Genomic DNA, 18,130 nt, shown 5'->3' on the forward strand with positions numbered 1-18,130 from the left:
TCTCTGAAGAACCAATGACCAAGGCAAAATCTGGAATCACCAGAGAACCAATGACCAAGGCAAAGTCTGGAATCACCAAAGAAACAATGACCAAGGCAAAGTCTGGAATCTCTGAAGAACCAATGACCAAGGCAAAGTCTGGAATCTCTGAAGAACCAATGACCAAGGCAAAGTCTGGAATCTCTGAAGAACCAATGACCAAGGCAAAGTCTGGAATCACCAGAGAACAAACTTGTTGTTTTTTCAATGAATGTCCTAAAAATTTGTTTACTGATCATCTATGACATGATTGCAAATCTCTTGAGGTCCACTGACGACGGATTATGAACCACTGCACTAGAAGTTTCGCAATGCTTCGCTAACATCGCTTTAAGAAATTTCCCGCCAAAAATGACATTCATTCATGTATTGAATACTTGAAAAGAAACCAGATCTCGTAATGCGGATGCGGTAGGACCACTCCTTTTAACATTGTTTGGTTTCACTGTCGTCTGCGGAACAAGTTTATAATTGAACTGTGTAGTGCAAGTTTTTTTTTTTCATTTGTCCTTGTCTAAGGTAATCTATCTATCTATCTATCTATCTATCTATCTATCTATCTATCTATCTATCTATCTCTATCTATCTATCTATCTATCTATCTATCTATCTATCTATCTATCTATTTACCTATCTATCCTGTCTGTCTGTCTATCTCTCTCTATCTATCTATCCTATCTATCTATCCTATCTATCTATCTATCTATCTATCTATCTATCTATCTATCTATCTGTCTGTCTGTCTGTCTGTCCGTTCTTCTCTCTATCCCTATCTGTTTATCTGCCCTGTCTATCTACTTTGTCGACTGTCTACCAATCTATCAGTTTTAAATGGTTCATGTCGCTGTTATATAAATAAAGGGTGCACTGACCAAGGTCGCCGTGACCAAAGATTACCAGCAGATGTCACGAGAAATAAACAAATGAATCTCAATCCTGTCCTCTCTCGGGTCACTGTGGCCTGCTTGAAATCGATCATGTCAATCAATAAGCTCAATCAAAAGCTGTAAACTTTGACCTTTTGTTTTCTATTTCACTCCAAACAAACTGAGATGCGGCATTCTAGATAACTCGAAATGTAAATACACATCTGATAATATCTTGTAGATCATCACCCAGGAGTGACTGTTCCCTTTGTTTAATAAGGATAGATTTCCGAAATAAAAAATGTTTTAAATTTTCACATAATTTATGTAGGGCCCCTACATACTTTGGAAACTTGCTGATTGCTTGGGGGCACCACAAGTTATTTGACAATCCACTTTCTCTTGTCCTGTTTTCTGCATTCTTAGAGTTACCATCGTTAGCTCCTCCCACTTCTGTAACCTGCCTTTTCTATGCTACTAAATTCATATTGAAGTACCTGGGTTGCCTGAGCTAGCCAGGAAAACCAGTGACTTGGCAGAATTGAAGTCATTGGTTAATATGCATGACTAAATGCATGACGCGTAGAACGTAATCATCTTCTTTTTTGAAGTAACGTCTGTATAATATAAGATAAGATAAGATACCGTTGTAGTAATGTTCTATATTAAAATGTTAAACAATGTTTGTGTAATAGATAACTTTAAGTTCAAATACTGAGTTATTTCCTAGTCATAGGGTATATGCGCTCTGTACTGTGGTCTCGATCATCCCGGGTTCGAACCCTGTTCGCCGACATCAACCCTCGTCCTTTTGAGGTTTGAGCAAGAATGTAATCTTCAATTGTGAACGAACATCTGACTCAAGCAAAACAAAGAAACAGGATACTCTCTGTTCACGTAATCTGCTTAATGGCAACAGCAGTTGGATTAACTCGAGTTGTATCTCCATTCTCGTAAAACACTATCCTTTTATTTGCCTGTCTGCATATTAGCAAAAGTAGAGCATGCGCATTTCCCTAATCGGGTTCTTCTGTATTAGGTTGAAAGCGAATTCTGTGCGCAGTGGTTTGTAGATTTTTTTGCTCTCATTCATTCTACGTGTATTTTTTCCCTGCTATTGGCCAATATCTGATTGTCTTTTATTAAGAGTATGTTGTAGATGGAAAAAGCACATACACAAAACACACTGGTCGTGAGGTATGCGCTCTGGGCTGTCGTTCGATGGTCTCGTTGGTCCCGGGTTCGAAACCTGTCCACAGCCCTGAGCTAGGATGCGGTTATCTTCAAACTGACGGAACACCCGAAACATGTAAAACAAACAAAACAAACAGATGCAAGAACACAAAACGCAATGGGAATTGTTTAAAAAGCAGTGTGCGCTGCCTACGGGCAATATTTGGCCTGTGACTGGGGCTACATCCTGCCTCTCGAAACGTCTACTTAGTTCCCTTTCAGACCTTGCGATCTAAGGGGCAGATGGTGTAAAGGCCATCTGTTTCTTTTGGCCCACGGTTAACTAGGGTTTCATGTGGCCAACACAACGACCAGCCGCCTTTACTTTTCCCAGACAAATGTCAGGTACCCTTTAGAGCTGGGTGGACTCAGCGGAGCCCAACGACTACGAAATAAAAAATCCCAGTCTTCACCAGAATTCGAACCCTAACCCTAACGCCATGGAACACAAAACTAAAGGATTTTTTTTTTACGTAAATGTTTTTTTCTTGAGGCTTTGAATAAGAGATTGACCCTTTACAAAACAATTAGATCAATTAGATATTCATTATAAGACATCAGTTAAGCCAGGTTCACATCTAACTTCACATTCGCTTTAACCTATCCCTTGGTCTGCAGGACCTTTGGGGCACCACACAGGATCTGTCAACCTTCTTTCTCCATTCTTCTGTCATTTAAATTTGATACAATTTTATTATGATATTCTTTCTGAAAATATTGATACTTGCCTTTTTTCCTGCCTGGGTGGACCACTTCAGGGGCCGATTTTGAGTTTGTTTCCACATAAACTGTCTTTGTAGCCTTGTTTTTTTTTTACTAGACTATGTTTTTATTATCTGCTTAAACTGTATGTACACTAAAACTCAAAGGGATGTGGAGGAGGGGGAGTGTGGTTTGAAAAGGGATGGGAGGTTTGAGAGTACAGAATTCCAACAGATGCTGCACTCAATGACAGTCAACATCATGTTTTTTGTTGATTCTCTACACAGCAGCCTAACAAAAATTAAACCGCTTTTGGTTTTTCCAGTAAGGAAACTAGATCAAGTAGCAGAACACAAGTCATTGACCAGAGCAGTCGTTCTTTGCTTTAACTTCTTATCTGTCCTTATGCCTGTGTCGAAACGTTTCTAGTGACATGTTATAAACGCCATCTATTCAGTGTAAAAACGTCCATTCTATATAGATTATTCTAAATTTGAATGTTTTATTTTTGCTTGAGACTTGAACTCTTTTATTTATTTGTTTTAATTAACCTCCCCCCCCCCCCCCCAAAAAAAAAAAAAAAAGATCAAAAACGAATAAGAGCGGAAACACTACTTGACAGTTATATAATGGTCATTGAAATGGGTGACCTAGATATGGATCCTGATACAACCTGTTAGCAGACGTTCTGCTGCTTTAGAAATAAAAACACATTTCTCAGAATTTGGATTTTCGATTTAGTGTTTGATTTTTTTTTTCTAGGGAAGGAAGGCGCTCGATTAGATTTGAAATATATCTTCAGTTTAAACGCAGAGCTATGATTTAAAAAAAAAAAAGTTTTTCGAGTAAATTAGAAACTTACCTTCAGTTTAAAATAGTGGACTGGAACAGAAAGTAGCATTAAAATTAAAGTTTAAATTAAAATTTGTCTACGATTGTGGATGGCACATAAAAACATTATAACGATATAAAACCTAATAAATGATTATAAAACCTAATAAATGATTATAAAACCAGGGTTTCCCTCGAGCTTCACATGCAAAGATTACATCAAAACGTTGGGTTGCATTCAACGAAAATAAAGAAAAAAAAAAACAGTTAATGTGTCGGCTTATTTTTGGGATCGGTATCTTGTATCTTTTCTGTAAAAGTAAAAGGCTAAAACCGACACAGGTTTTTACAAAGCTTATATCAACTCTGTCTGTCTGTGTAAATTCTTTTACACATTTTTTCTCGGATAAAGTTAAAATTATGCAGAATTAATTTTTGTTCATGACAACACATGAATCTATTTAAAACCTAACCAATTTGTTAACCAATTAGATGTAAATAATTAATTATTTTGTTTTTATATAGAAAAAATATTTCAAAAGATAAACCTTGCAATACTGACAGATTGGACGGTCTTCTCCATTTACTCAATAAAAGCATTTTTTAAAAACTTTTTTTTTTATTTTGCTTGTTTGATGTTTAAAATCTTTAGGGGCGTTTTTCTCGAGCTGGTGTCCTATTGGTGTTTGTCTTTCGACAAAGATTTTGGTTGCAGCGTTTAGCTTATTTAGAAATCTTATAAGGTGGCGCGGTGGCTGAGCGGTGAAGCGCTTGGCGTCCGATCCGGGGTCCCGAGTAAAGACTGGGGTTTTTCATTTCGGGATCTTTGGGCGAATCTGAGTCAACACAGCTCTAATAAGTACCTGACATTGGTTGGGGAAAGTTAAGGCGGTTGGTCGTTGTGCTGGCCACATGACACCCTCGTTAACCGTGGGCCACAGAAACGGATGACCTTTACATCATCTGCCCTTTCTGAAAGGTAATTTTTTTTTTACTATATCTTAAAATCTTCTAGATTGTTGCGGCGACCTAAGTAATGTTTTGACCACTCACGGCCCCCTACACCTTTACCCATTCTGCGGTCATTTGAATTTCGCTTGTCCATTCTTTGAACTTGTCTTTCATCTTTTCCCTTTTTCTTCCTGGTACTGTATCCTGTAGAATTGTCTAATGAAATTATTATACCTCTTGACATGTTGCCCTTTAATAAAGGTCAGGAGGTCGTCATAATGCCCAACCAACAATAAGATCTTTTCAAGTAGGACCTCAATGGAAATTGTTTTCTTTTATGTATTTTTGTGTATCACAAACAAAAAAAAACGATTAGACCCCACGATGACCTGCTAACTATTGTACACAAAAAACGCAAGCTAAAAATCTTTGACCCCATATTACGGGGTGTTCGGGGCTCGAAAAGACCTTCTTTCAGGGAACAGTACCAGGAAAAAGAAGAAGAAGCAGAGAGAGAAAGCGATGGGAAGATAACACTGGACGGTTGAACGAGGTTCTATCTAAAGCAAAAGACAGAGAGGAAAGGAGTAAGACGGTCGGCGAATCTCCAATGGTGCCCCAACGGTCTAGCAGGGATAGGTAAAGGTAAAAAAAAACAAAAAAACTAAAGAATATCCCTCTATGAAAGTGAAATAGTGTATAGGTTAATGATTATGTTGACGCTATGGGTAGAGAGCGGGGTAAACACGGCATCAACGATGTTGTCTCAGGCACCTTGTCTGAAAGATATAGGAGCCAATATCTGAAAAGAAAATCTAAAATCAAGTGGATGCATTATTGGCATTTGTGGCTCCCTGCAAACATAACTGCGGCGCTGAACTACTCCATTTGGGAGTCATTTCTTTACTCCGACTTCTACATCAACCCTCCCCTCTCTCTAGCAATTGTTTCTTTATCTATGTATTTCTTTATCTATCTATTTCTTTATCTATGTATTTCTTTATCTATCTATTTCTTTATCTATGTGTTTCTTTATCTATGTATTTCTTTATCTATGTATTTCTTTATCTATCTATTTCTTTATCTATGTGTTTCTTTATCTATGTATTTCTTTATCTATCTATTTCTTTATCTATGTATTTCTTTATCTATGTATTTCTTTATCTATCTATTTCTTTATCTATGTATTTCTTTATCTATGTATTTCTTTATCTATCTATTTCTTTATCTATGTGTTTCTTTATCTGTGTATTTCTTTATCTATGTATTTCTTTATCTATCTATTTCTTTATCTATGTGTTTCTTTATCTATGTGTTTCTTTATCTATGTATTTCTTTATCTATCTATTTCTTTATCTATGTGTTTCTTTATCTATGTATTTCTTTATCTATGTATTTCTTTATCTATGTATTTCTTTATCTATGTATTTCTTTATCTATGTATTTCTTTATCTATCTATTTCTTTATCTGTGTATTTCTTCTATGTTTCTATGTATCTGTTCTATTCAACTATTAAAGTAGGCAGGGCCGGATGTAGGCTTTATAAGGCCCTAAGCTTTTTGAGATATGAGGCCCCTTGTAATCAACGCAAGGCAATCTTTCTAAAACCATTTTTGGGGACCCCAAGCAAGTGGGGGCTATAAGCTATGTTGCCTATAGGTAAATGCAGCACTGAATGTATTTATTTAAACATGTATCTATTTATTCATCTCTCTCTTTCTCTAATAATTCCTCTCTCTATCTATCTCCTTCTACTGACAAGTGGTTGTACTCAACTATTATTCTATACTGAAACAAAATAATGTCAACAACTTTGTTCAAACGTTTACTGTTATTGTTTCTCTATCTGTCGTGCACTATGTCACTCCAACTCGTATGTATAGTGCCAATACATAATGCAATCTCTGGTGACGGAAGTAAATAAAAAATCTTTCCAAGAATTAGCCCAATTCTTAGAACGTGATTTAGTCCATCCACTGAGTTCCTTTTTTTTATGTTCTTTTATTTTCACTTAGATAAGATAAGATAGGATTAGATAATTTTTATTGATCCAATCAAATGGAAATTCAGTTTGACTACAATTGACAATCTCAGCGTTACTACTGTACAATAACATGAAAGATGCAAATACGAACAACAGTCACACACGAAAACACATACTGTGATGTTGCTTATTCAGGCTGTCCTGAAGTCAACCAATTACTCTGCAATCGTTTGGGTGTAATTGTTCGGGTGTATTACGTGTAGTTGACCAACAAGTCAGACAAAAACAAGTACATCTGTTTTTAACAAGTGAAGAGATGTAGTCAACACTGATGAACAAGTTCACATGGATTTATTCTGATAAAAGGCCACAGTAGAAGTCTCTGTCACTAAACACGTCGTTACCCTGTAATGTTATATCGCTAACTGATTTTTCGGTCTCTAACCCAACATATCCCAAACGTCACTAGTCCCGTTCAATATGCGTCTACTATGGTGCGTCGCTAAATAACTAAAATAACTAACCTATATAAATAAGGTGTCTAACAGATTCCTCCCCCCCTTGAAAAAAAAAATATGTCAATATTTTTCCACTACTGTCAAGTCTTACAAGGGCATTTTCAATTTAAGGGGAAGACCACAAACATAAAATCTTGATCTCTTCATCTTGACATCTTCATCTTGACAGTTCCTCATATTCATGTCAATGTTCATAACAGTTCATAACATTCCAAAATCATCTTCATTAGTACCCAGTTCATCATAAAAGAAAATGTGGCATCTTATGGGCACGTCACACATCACAAGTGTTCTTCTCTGGCAGTAATCTGATAAAATACAACATTTCAAAAAACAATTATATACTTTATTTACACATTCAATAATTTTTTTTTTTTTTTTACCACCCTTTTATACGCTTTTGTCCATTTTTCTTTTATACTCACCCTTTTCCATAGAACTAACTTTCATCAATGATATATGAAATGATTCATACAAAAAAAAATATCTATACTTACTTTCAAATGCTTAACATCAAATTTACTTATCTCCCTTTTCCATAACATATAAATGGTGCCAATATATTAATATATATTACATACTCAATATAATCATAGTTTATTTACAAACTTATTTCATTTCAATGTCATTCTAGACAATAGATCAGCTACAATATTCACAGATCCACTAATAGCTTTCACTTCAAATTTATACTCCTGTAGTGCTAAGAACCATCTATAAACACGACTGTTTTTCATGCTCTTTTGCTGTATATACTGAATAGGTTTATGATCAGTTAATAATATGAATTTCCTTCCTATTAAATAGCTCTCTAGCTTAGTAATTACCCATATTACAGCTAAAGCTTCTCTTTCAATGACACTATATTTTTTCTCTGCCTCTGACAATTTTCTGCTTACATATAATATAGGATGTAAGTTATCATAGTTCTGCATTAGACAACCACCAATAGCATTACCAGATGCATCAGTTGTGACATAAAATATTTTGTCTTTATCAGGTAGTCTTAATATTAGTTTATGACTAAAAACATCTTTAATTCTGTCAATAGCTTTCACACATTCCTCATTACAAACTACTTTTTGAGGTTTTCCTTTTTTAAGTAAGTCATTTAATGGATTCACTATTTCTGCTAAGTTCTTTATAAACTTTCTGTAATAATTTACTATTCCCAATATGCTTTTAATTTGTCTTTTTGTTGTAGGTATTTCAGTATTAAGTACTTTCTTTATGTTATCTTCAATAGGGCTAATCATGTTGTTATTTACTTTATGTCCTAAAAAAATTATTTCCTCCAATCCTATTTCTACTTTTTCTGCTTGGATTGTAAGTCCACTTTCTTTTATTATTTTGAACACTTCTTTTACATCTACCAAATGTTCCTCCCAACTATTATTAAAAATACATATGTCATCCAAATAGCAAATAACATTTTCTTTGTTTCCAATTATCATGTTCATCATTCTATTAAATGTGGCAGGTGCATTTACTAATCCAAAACTCATATAATTCCATTGAAAAATACCATATGGTGTTACAAATGCTGTGTAAGGTTTTGCATTTTCTGTTAAAGGTATTTGCCAATAACCTTTAGTTAAATCCAATTTAGTAAAAAATTTTGCTCCATTTAATTTATGTAAAATATCCTCTATATTTGGCATTGGATATAGGTCAAATTCTGTGATGTTGTTAAGTTTCCTATAATCAATACATAACCTTATATCTCCATTCTTCTTTTTGGCTATCACAATTGGTGAAGCATAAGGAGATGTTGATGGCTCAATTATACCTGATTCTAGTAAATTGTCTATTTCTTTCTTTACTTTGTCTTGTAAATGTAGCGGTATTCTATATGGCTTAAGCTTGATAGGTTTTGGATCTGTTACTTTAATGTCATGTTTAATAATATTAGTTTTTCCTGGTATACTGGAAAAAATTTCTTTGTATTCCTGTATTATTTTAGTTATATCTTTTGACTTTTCCTTAGTTAAATTATTAAGATTAATCTTTTGCCAAGTTTGATTCTCTTTTGTTTCTATTACAGGTATTTCCTTAATATCATTTTCATTGTGATTTTCATTTGTTATTATCATCAAACATTCTTCTCTTTCTGAAAATGTATTTTCTATTTCCTCCTGAATGTTTTGTATTAACTCATCTTCTCTATCATGATACAGTTTCAAATTATTTATGTGATATGTTTTAATTTTCCCATTTATTTCAATTTGATAATTCACATCACTAATTTGTTTTATCACCTTAAATGGACCTTTCCATTGTTTACCAATTTTATTTTTCAGGTCATTTATTAATATTAATACATTGTTTCCTACTTCTAGTGTTTTCAATTGTCTTTTCTTATTTAGATTCTCATGAGCACTTTGTTTGTACTTCTTATTGTTGTTATATGCTTGAGTCCATATTTCTTTCAATTCTGTTGTGATTGTTGTTTCACTGTCATTGTTTAATTTATTCTCATTGCTTATTATATTTTCTTTAAACACATCTAATTCATCTCTAGGTTTTCTTCCATGTATTATTTCATATGGTGAAAATTGTGTTGCTTCATGGATGTTGTTTCTATGAGCAAATAGTACATAGTTAATGTAATGATCCCACTTGTTCTGATTATTCTGAATTATCTTTGTTAATGATCTTTTTAATGAACCACCATATCGTTCACATAAACCATTACTCTCCGAAGAGTATATGTGTTGTATATTGTATTGTTTAGTCCATTTCTTAAATTGTTCTGACTTAAACTGAGATCCCTGATCACTCAATATAATTTTAGGTATACCATGTCTTGTAATTACTTTTTGAGTTATGGCATTAATGATGTTTTCTGCACTTGTATTTGATAATGGGATTGCCTCTGGGTATCTACTAAACATGTCTATTACTGTTAGAATGTATTTGTTATTATTTTCAGTTTGAATTAAAGGACCTATTAAATCAATAGATACTTTCTGAAATGGTGCTGTAGGTTCATCCATTTCTTGAATAGGTGCTTTATTCACTAGGCTTTTGTTAGATCTCTTTTGACATATGTCACATGAGTTTATGTATTTGTTGATTGTTGCTTTCATTTTAGGCCAAAATACTTGTTTTGACAAATTCCTATAACATTTCTTTACTCCCCTATGTGCTGCTAAATTATTATCATGTGTCATGATTAAAACATCTTTCCAATATTTCTGTGGTAAGACAAGTTGTTTTATTTTCTTGTTATCATTACTTGTTTGTCTAAATAATATTTTATTCTCTATACAAAATTTCTCCATTGGATTATTATTGTTTTTATCTGATATTCTTGAATAAATTTTCCCAATAATATTGTCATTCATTTGTTCTAATGCAAATGTGGGTGTTGTTTCTTTTTCACTTTGAGATATTTGTGTTTCAAGACTATTTTGTGTTTCATTTTCTATCTCTCTTTCCTTAATATCTGTATTTTCTATTTGTATTACATTACTGGTTTCTTTTTCTTCATCCTTACTTATTACATTTATTGTATTTTCCTGTTTCTCATCTTGTTTATTCATTGATCTTGTTATTACCATACTTGTTATATTTTGTGTTTCTATGTTTCCATGATTTTGTCTTATGTTTTTGTATTTGTTTTGCCAGTCTTCTAATTCTTTTCTAGAACATTCTTTAACTCCTTTTATGTTTCCTACTAACATATCATATCTCATTTCTGGTATTGCAATGCCATCACAATAACCAGTGAAAAATGGAGTTTCAATGTACACCCTTATAGCTTTAAATTCCCTTACGGTGCCATCTGCTAATTCTACTTTCTTAGTAAACCCTTTATACCAATGAGGTTTGACAAATTTAGTTTTTACTGCCAAAGTGTTACAACCTGAATCTCTGATTAATTCCACCGGAATTCTATCTACAAACCCTGGGTACACTGCAAAATTGTTCCTATTTCCTTCCATGAAATATATCCTATCTGCACCTTTATTTTTGTATTCCCTACTGTAACTCCTATTTCTATAATTTCCCCTGTCATTCCTATCTCTACTCCTATATCTATTGTTATTTTGTTCATTGTATCTATTTCTACTTCCAGACCTACTATTCCCTCTTCTACAGTTAGCTGCTATATGACCTTTTCCTTGACATTTAAAACAGGTTATTTCACTATATTTTCTATTTCCACTATTTGATCTGTTTCTATTTCTACTTCTATCAACATTTTCTTTGGTGTATCCTATTAAATCTACTTTGCTCTTATCTCTATCAGAAAATGGTTTATTTGGATAGGCATTTTTGTATACTCTCATTATCTCTGTTATTTCATCTATAGTTTTTGGGTTTCTTTCTCTAATAAAAGATTGTAATTGAGGATCACATTTATTTACAAAGTTGTCCACTAAAATAAAATTTTTTAATCCTTCATAAGAGCTATTCACTTTTTCTAATTTTACCCACTTATTGAAAAAATCCTTTTCCATATTAATAGTAGTTTGGGGTTCTATTCCTAATGATGGTATATTGTCAAAGTATTTCTTTCTAAAAGTTGTAGCATTATGACCATAGGCATTCAATAACTCTCTTTTTAAAACTTGATAGCTATCATCAATATGATGGTCATGATTTTGGCATATTGTTAGAGCTTGACCATGAACAAAGTCTATCAGTATTTCAGACCATTCTTCTTCAGGCATATTAAATGTAGACATTTTTGCCTCATATCTTTTCAGAAAATCACCAATGTCATCCTTCTGTTCATCAAAACTTTGTATTTTTCTCTTTAGCCATGTCTGCGAATTAGGGTTGTCTCTTTGAGTGGTATAATTATTTGAGTTATTTGTGTTATTTCCTTGTTCAGTTTGGACTCTGGCTTGTGCTGCGTCCAATCTCATCTTCTCCATTTTGGCTTCATGTTCTCTAATTTTTTCTCTTTCTTTGTCTTGCCTTTCTATCTCTTCTTTCTGTCTTTGACGTTCCGTTTCTTCCCTCACAACTTGCTGTACATAAGCTGCTAAGTCCTTTCCTTTTAGCTCCATGGCCTTTCCATCCTGCATAGCTGCTTCCTTAACCTCCTTAAGGTCCACATATGATGATGTAGCCATTGTGTTTTATATTTTATATATATTTTACTTAGCCTATATTGGTTATGGCTATACTTTAAATTTATTTTATATTTAGGTTTTTACACACTTTTATACCAGTTTTAAGTGTTATGTCTCTATCTATAGATTTAGTAAATGTGTAGATCTAGTCTGAGTCGACTGAGTTATATTCAAATCTGTATATTAGATCTAGTATCACACAAATTTAAATCTAGTATATTATAGTATGTATAATAATACCTTTTAGATCTATAGTTATCAAGAGCACTATGACTATTAGATCTAGTATGAATAACTATGATCAATTTTAAAATCTGGTATGACTGAAGTCACAGTGAAGTGTTTAGAGTAAATTCAAAGACTGTCTAGAGTCTAGATCTAGAGTAGATTATGGTTCTATTTAACCATATAAAACAGATATGTTTATACAATGTCAAATATATCTTCAACAAGATATATATATCTAGAATGTACTACCTTCATTCATCTTTCAATTAATAATATTTCAAATTAGAGTCTAGATGATTTAATTGTACCAAAGAGATGTACAAAATTTGTAGATCTATATTTAGCCAGACGACAGTGTTTGACTACATAGCCAGTTTCGGCATTATTCTCATGGCAAAATCATATTTGATTTTAACCGCTCAAACTAAAATTATTTTAGTCTGATTCACAGTAAAAGAATCCTACCCGCACTTTCTATCATTAAGTGAAAAAAAATACAGATCTAATTAAATTAATAAAAATAAATAATTTAAAATAATATCAACAAATGAAATAATTAAAATGAGACTATCGCTATGGGTTGGGATATGACAATATGGCACACAATGATGACGTCACGAAGTAACCAGGCAACAACGGATATGACGTTTACACAAACAAAACAAATTACAACTCTAAACGTATAATATAGCTTTTCATCTAAATTACGTCTTCTACCCCGACGGGTTTTAAGGCGCACCACCTGATTTTACTCAGGCTAACGTACCAAATTTAGACAAAATCTATTTCTAAGGGCAATCTAAACATATACTAATAAGAAAAATGGCACTTAGCTTTTGATAAGAAAGATCCCTTTGTTCGGACTCCCGAATATGCTAGATCACAACAAATTCCACTGCCTCTCTTCCAGTTCTGACTCTGTTCTCCGGTGCTACCAGTATCCCACGTAATGCCACAGATGTCCTGATATGCCACAGCAAAATGTTCCAGTTTCTTTGACGACTGTTGATGACCGTATGTGTAGTTCCGACGACTTTGTGTACACAGTTACTGACGAATAGGTTAACGGTTCTTCTGGCGATGACTTGACTTGTGTAGATGACTACTGACAAATAACAGTCTCTTGACGGCAACTTGATCTGGACGACTGACGAATAACGAATTTCTTGACGATGTCTTGATCTGGGCTGACGAATAACGGCTTTCTTGACGATGACTTGATCTGGGCTGACGAATAACGACTTTCTTGACGATGACTTGATCTGGGCTGACGAATAACGGTTCTCTAAAATAGTTCACTGCTTCTGCTGCTACTCTGGTAGTACGACGAAGTTTGCTGTTGTACTCTGCTTCACTAGACCAAACTGTCCAATGTAGACTAGGTGAAACCAAGGTCACCTCCGACGACGTTCCGTTAGACGATTAACGGTTTTTACAACGAAATTAAGTGGATGTAGCTGTTTCCACAACTTCACTGCTAACAAGTCTAGGTATGGTCTAGACCGACGAATACTAAATATATCAATATTCAGTACTAATAAAGATTACTTCACTAACCTTCCAAAGGTTAAACACAGTGACCGTTATAAACGTGGCAAGCAACCGGTTCAATGAGCAAACTGCTCCACAATAATCTCTCCAAGGGTAAGACGACAGAGCGATTTCGATTTAGTTAGCTACCAAACTTGTAGTACTCACAATACTTCTGACAGCGGGCAAACTGTCCTTCTCGAACTGGCGAGGTAAAACTTGATACTCGATGTGGCTCCTATGACGAAGAAAAAATATGTCCAACAGGTTCACTAACGATCTCTCACCCGTTATGAATGAACGGTTTCTCTGGTTGTAGGTCGATACAGCATATGAAGATCAGGCTTTGATACTATACTGGTTAAGTAGACCAGACGTTGCGATGATTACTGTCCTGACGAAGGTCACCCTGAGTTAACGGCTCGTTGAACGTGCGATCAAGAACATGTAGATCTAGAACAAAGTCACTCTGCGATGATGCTGTGTTCAGCCGTACTCCGATGAAATCTTATATCTTCGAGTGCACGACCCTCACCTGAGTAAACGTTCTGCTTCGAGGTCCGGTTCGATGTTCAGCTTCATCAGGGGTCCGGCTTCGAGGTTCGGGGTCGCCACTGTGATGTTGCTTATTCAGGCTGTCCTGAAGTCAACCAATTACTCTGCAATCGTTTGGGTGTAATTGTTCGGGTGTATTACGTGTAGTTGACCAACAAGTCAGACAAAAACAAGTACATCTGTTTTTAACAAGTGAAGAGATGTAGTCAACACTGATGAACAAGTTCACATGGATTTATTCTGATAAAAGGCCACAGTAGAAGTCTCTGTCACTAAACACGTCGTTACCCTGTAATGTTATATCGCTAACTGATTTTTCGGTCTCTAACCCAACATATCCCAAACGTCACTAGTCCCGTTCAATATGCGTCTACTATGGTGCGTCGCTAAATAACTAAAATAACTAACCTATATAAATAAGGTGTCTAACAATACACACTCACAACCAGCACTTTATGAATTAGACTTCTATGAACTCTGTGTGGGAAGCGTGGTCGAAAGGCCAAGTGCGCTTGTCTCGAGGTTCGACACCCGACTCGGGAAGAGTTGTGTTTACTGAGCGCCTAAAGGCAGCACGGAAAACCAACTCCTAGATAATCCCTCCCCCCCCCACCCACTGGTCCACAAAAGAGATTGGACCAAAAGCGCTCTGAGCATGCTATAAGCATGAAAGTAGCGCTATATAAAAGCTATAATAATAACTTCTCGATGATGACAGATGATCTTGTAACACTCTGACCCTCCATTACGTGAAAGTCTGCTAAGTGTGATCGCTTGTTCTAATTGATACGTTGCGTTAAATAAAATAATGGACATCAATATGTCTTAATTATTATGGTATACGAAGGATACGTTAAAGGTGAAAGCAAATTAATACATGGCCAAGACTGCAGTATTATATTTCTAAACAAATTTACGTGTAATAATTGCACATGAATATGAGCCTTTTGTAAATAGGGTTTCTTATTAATTGCCTTCAGTTTATCGTCGGTGTTCTATTTCCACACACACACGTGTGAGGGCGTGTGTTTGCGTTAGCGTGTGTGTGTTTATTTAGCTGTTTACGACATCCACGTACGTAGATGTTTATTAGAGCGACATCAAAATGATTCTCAGAATGTTGGATGGAGGGAACCAGTGCAAGTTTAATGTGAGTTTAAGGTGGCTGAGTGGTCTTGCGTTGACGCGCTTCGGACTGTCATCATAACTGTCGCGAGTTTGAACCCTTGCCGCTGCTCTCCCCTGTCGTTCAGAAGATTTAGACTAGGACGAAATAATCATTAATACTGAAGACATATCCAAAACTTTTAAAACTTAAAACTTCATCCGTAAACCTTATCCTTTTAACTTTTAACCCTACAAGAATCTCTAGAGTAGGAAGCTTACAAACCATGTCCATTAATTTGTTTTTATGGTTGACAAGCGTTGAACAACCGGATTTTTCCGGAAACTTTGTTTTTTTTTTTCGTTATTGTTGTTTTGTTTTGTTTTTTTAAGCCTGTTACTATTCTCAACTAGGATTGGCCTCATTAGTCACAAGAGAAATGGCAAAAGAAAAAGATTGTCTCTCGAGACGTAAAATGCCAGAAGAAGCTGTATAGTGAAGCTGTGCATAGAGTGAAGCTGTGCATAGAGTGAAGCTGTGCATATAGTGAGCTGTGCATGTAATGACGCTGTACAAAGTGAACTCTTCAATTCCGCTTTCATACCGGATTGTTTTGCCATTTTGGCCTTTTTTTGGTTTGACCCCTTTTCAAACATCCCTTTCATTTCATGTTTCTATTAGATTTAAGATTTAAACTAATTGTTCAACTAATCTTTATTATTAAACTTGTTAACTTTATTTCTTAACTGATTGTTAAACGTATTGTTAAACTGAACATGAAATGATTTGTTACAATGATTACTAAAGTAATTCCTTGGTGTATAGGAACACCTTATGTTTTGACAGAAGCACTTAACGTCATTGAATTTAAATGTATAGGTAATGTATAGGTGATGTATAGGTAATGTATAGGTGATGTATAGGTAATGTATAGGTAATGTATAGGTGATGTATAGGTAATGTATAGGTAATGTATAGGTGATGTATAGGTAATGTATAGGTGATGTATAGGTAATGTATAGGTAATGTATAGGTAATGTATAGGTGATGTATAGGTGATGTATAGGTAATGTATAGGTAATGTATAGGTAATGTATAGGTGATGTATAGGTAATGTATAGGTGATGTATAGGTAATGTATAGGTAATGTATAGGTAATGTATAGGTGATGTATAGGTAATGTATAGGTGATGTATAGGTAATGTATAGGTGATGTATAGGTAATGTATAGGTGATGTATAGGTAATGTATAGGTAATGTATAGGTAATGTATAGGTAATGTATAGGTAATGTATAGGTAATGTATAGGTGATGTATAGGTAATGTATAGGTAATGTATAGGTAATGTATAGGTAATGTATAGGTAATGTATAGGTAATGTATAGGTGATGTATAGGTAATGTATAGGTGATGTATAGGTAATGTATAGGTAATGTATAGGTAATGTATAGGTAATGTATAGGTGATGTATAGGTAATGTATAGGTGATGTATTGGTGTTGTTTAGGTGATGTATAGGTAATGTATAGGTTATGTATAGGTGATGTATAAGTAATGTATATGTGATTATAGGTAATGTATAGGTAATGTATAGGTGATGTATAGGTAATGTATAGGTGATGTATTGGTGTTGTTTAGGTGATGTATAGGTAATGTATAGGTTATGTATAGGTGATGTATAAGTAATGTATATGTGATTATAGGTAATGTATAGGTGATGTATAGGATATATATTGGTAATCTATAGGTGATGTATAGGTAATGTATAGGTGTTGTATAGGTGATGTATAGATGATGTATAGGTAATGTATAGGTAATGTATATGTGATGTATAGGTAATGTATATGTAATGTATAGGTAATGTATAGGTGATGTATAGGTGATGTAGGTTTTACTTCTAGAACAGGAGAAAAACACATTCAAAATGTAAAAAAACACACAATATTTCCGGCTCTCCTCCCGCCATCAGATTAGCCTTGATGTTTGGGCAATAAAACTTAAAATGGGAACTGTTGACTACCCCCTTGATTCTTTTATAACCTACTCCCCCCCCCTTTCAACCCCTCTCCTTACAACCAATATTATAACCTCATCTTTGCTATCTGCACATAAGTATTTAGACACTGTAGTGTGACTGTGACTTAGTGTTGATCACATCTTAGAAGACAAGCTATTAACAAAATGTTGTGAGACCCTCGAGTTTAAAGCGTGGCCCATCCCCCCTGTCACAAGGGCTCCCCATGCACATCGACTCCCAAGTGCGCCCCAAGGATTAGACTAAAGTCACAAACTGATAAGCGATGACCTACTTTCTTTCACGCAACGGCGTCCAAATACAACCGTCACAATCATTTTTCAACAGGTCCGTGCACTTATGAAGAAAAGAAAAAAGGTTCAGGGCCCTACTTAATTCAGCAACACTATATCTTCAATTCCTCTTCTTTATGAATACTAGAATGTTTTTATCCGATCTGTCAGCGAGCTAGGTCTTGTTCAAACTT

The 18,130-nt window shown here is 34.6% G+C and overlaps 1 long non-coding RNA gene across 1 annotated transcript; it reads right to left on the bottom strand.

Annotated features, from left to right (window-relative positions):
* Positions 1–6,941: 6,941 nt before the first annotated feature.
* Positions 6,942–14,951, bottom strand: LOC129926471 (uncharacterized). Its single transcript, XR_008778147.1, has 2 exons — positions 12,690–14,951; positions 6,942–7,433 (listed from the first exon to the last, which is right to left on the bottom strand). It is a non-coding gene; the product is annotated as an uncharacterized LOC129926471 (long non-coding RNA).
* Between the last annotated feature and the right edge of the window lie 3,179 nt (positions 14,952–18,130).

The sequence above is a fragment of the Biomphalaria glabrata genome, chromosome 5, assembly GCF_947242115.1.
Source record: "Biomphalaria glabrata chromosome 5, xgBioGlab47.1, whole genome shotgun sequence".
In the NCBI taxonomy this organism is placed as follows: Eukaryota; Metazoa; Mollusca; class Gastropoda; family Planorbidae; genus Biomphalaria; species Biomphalaria glabrata.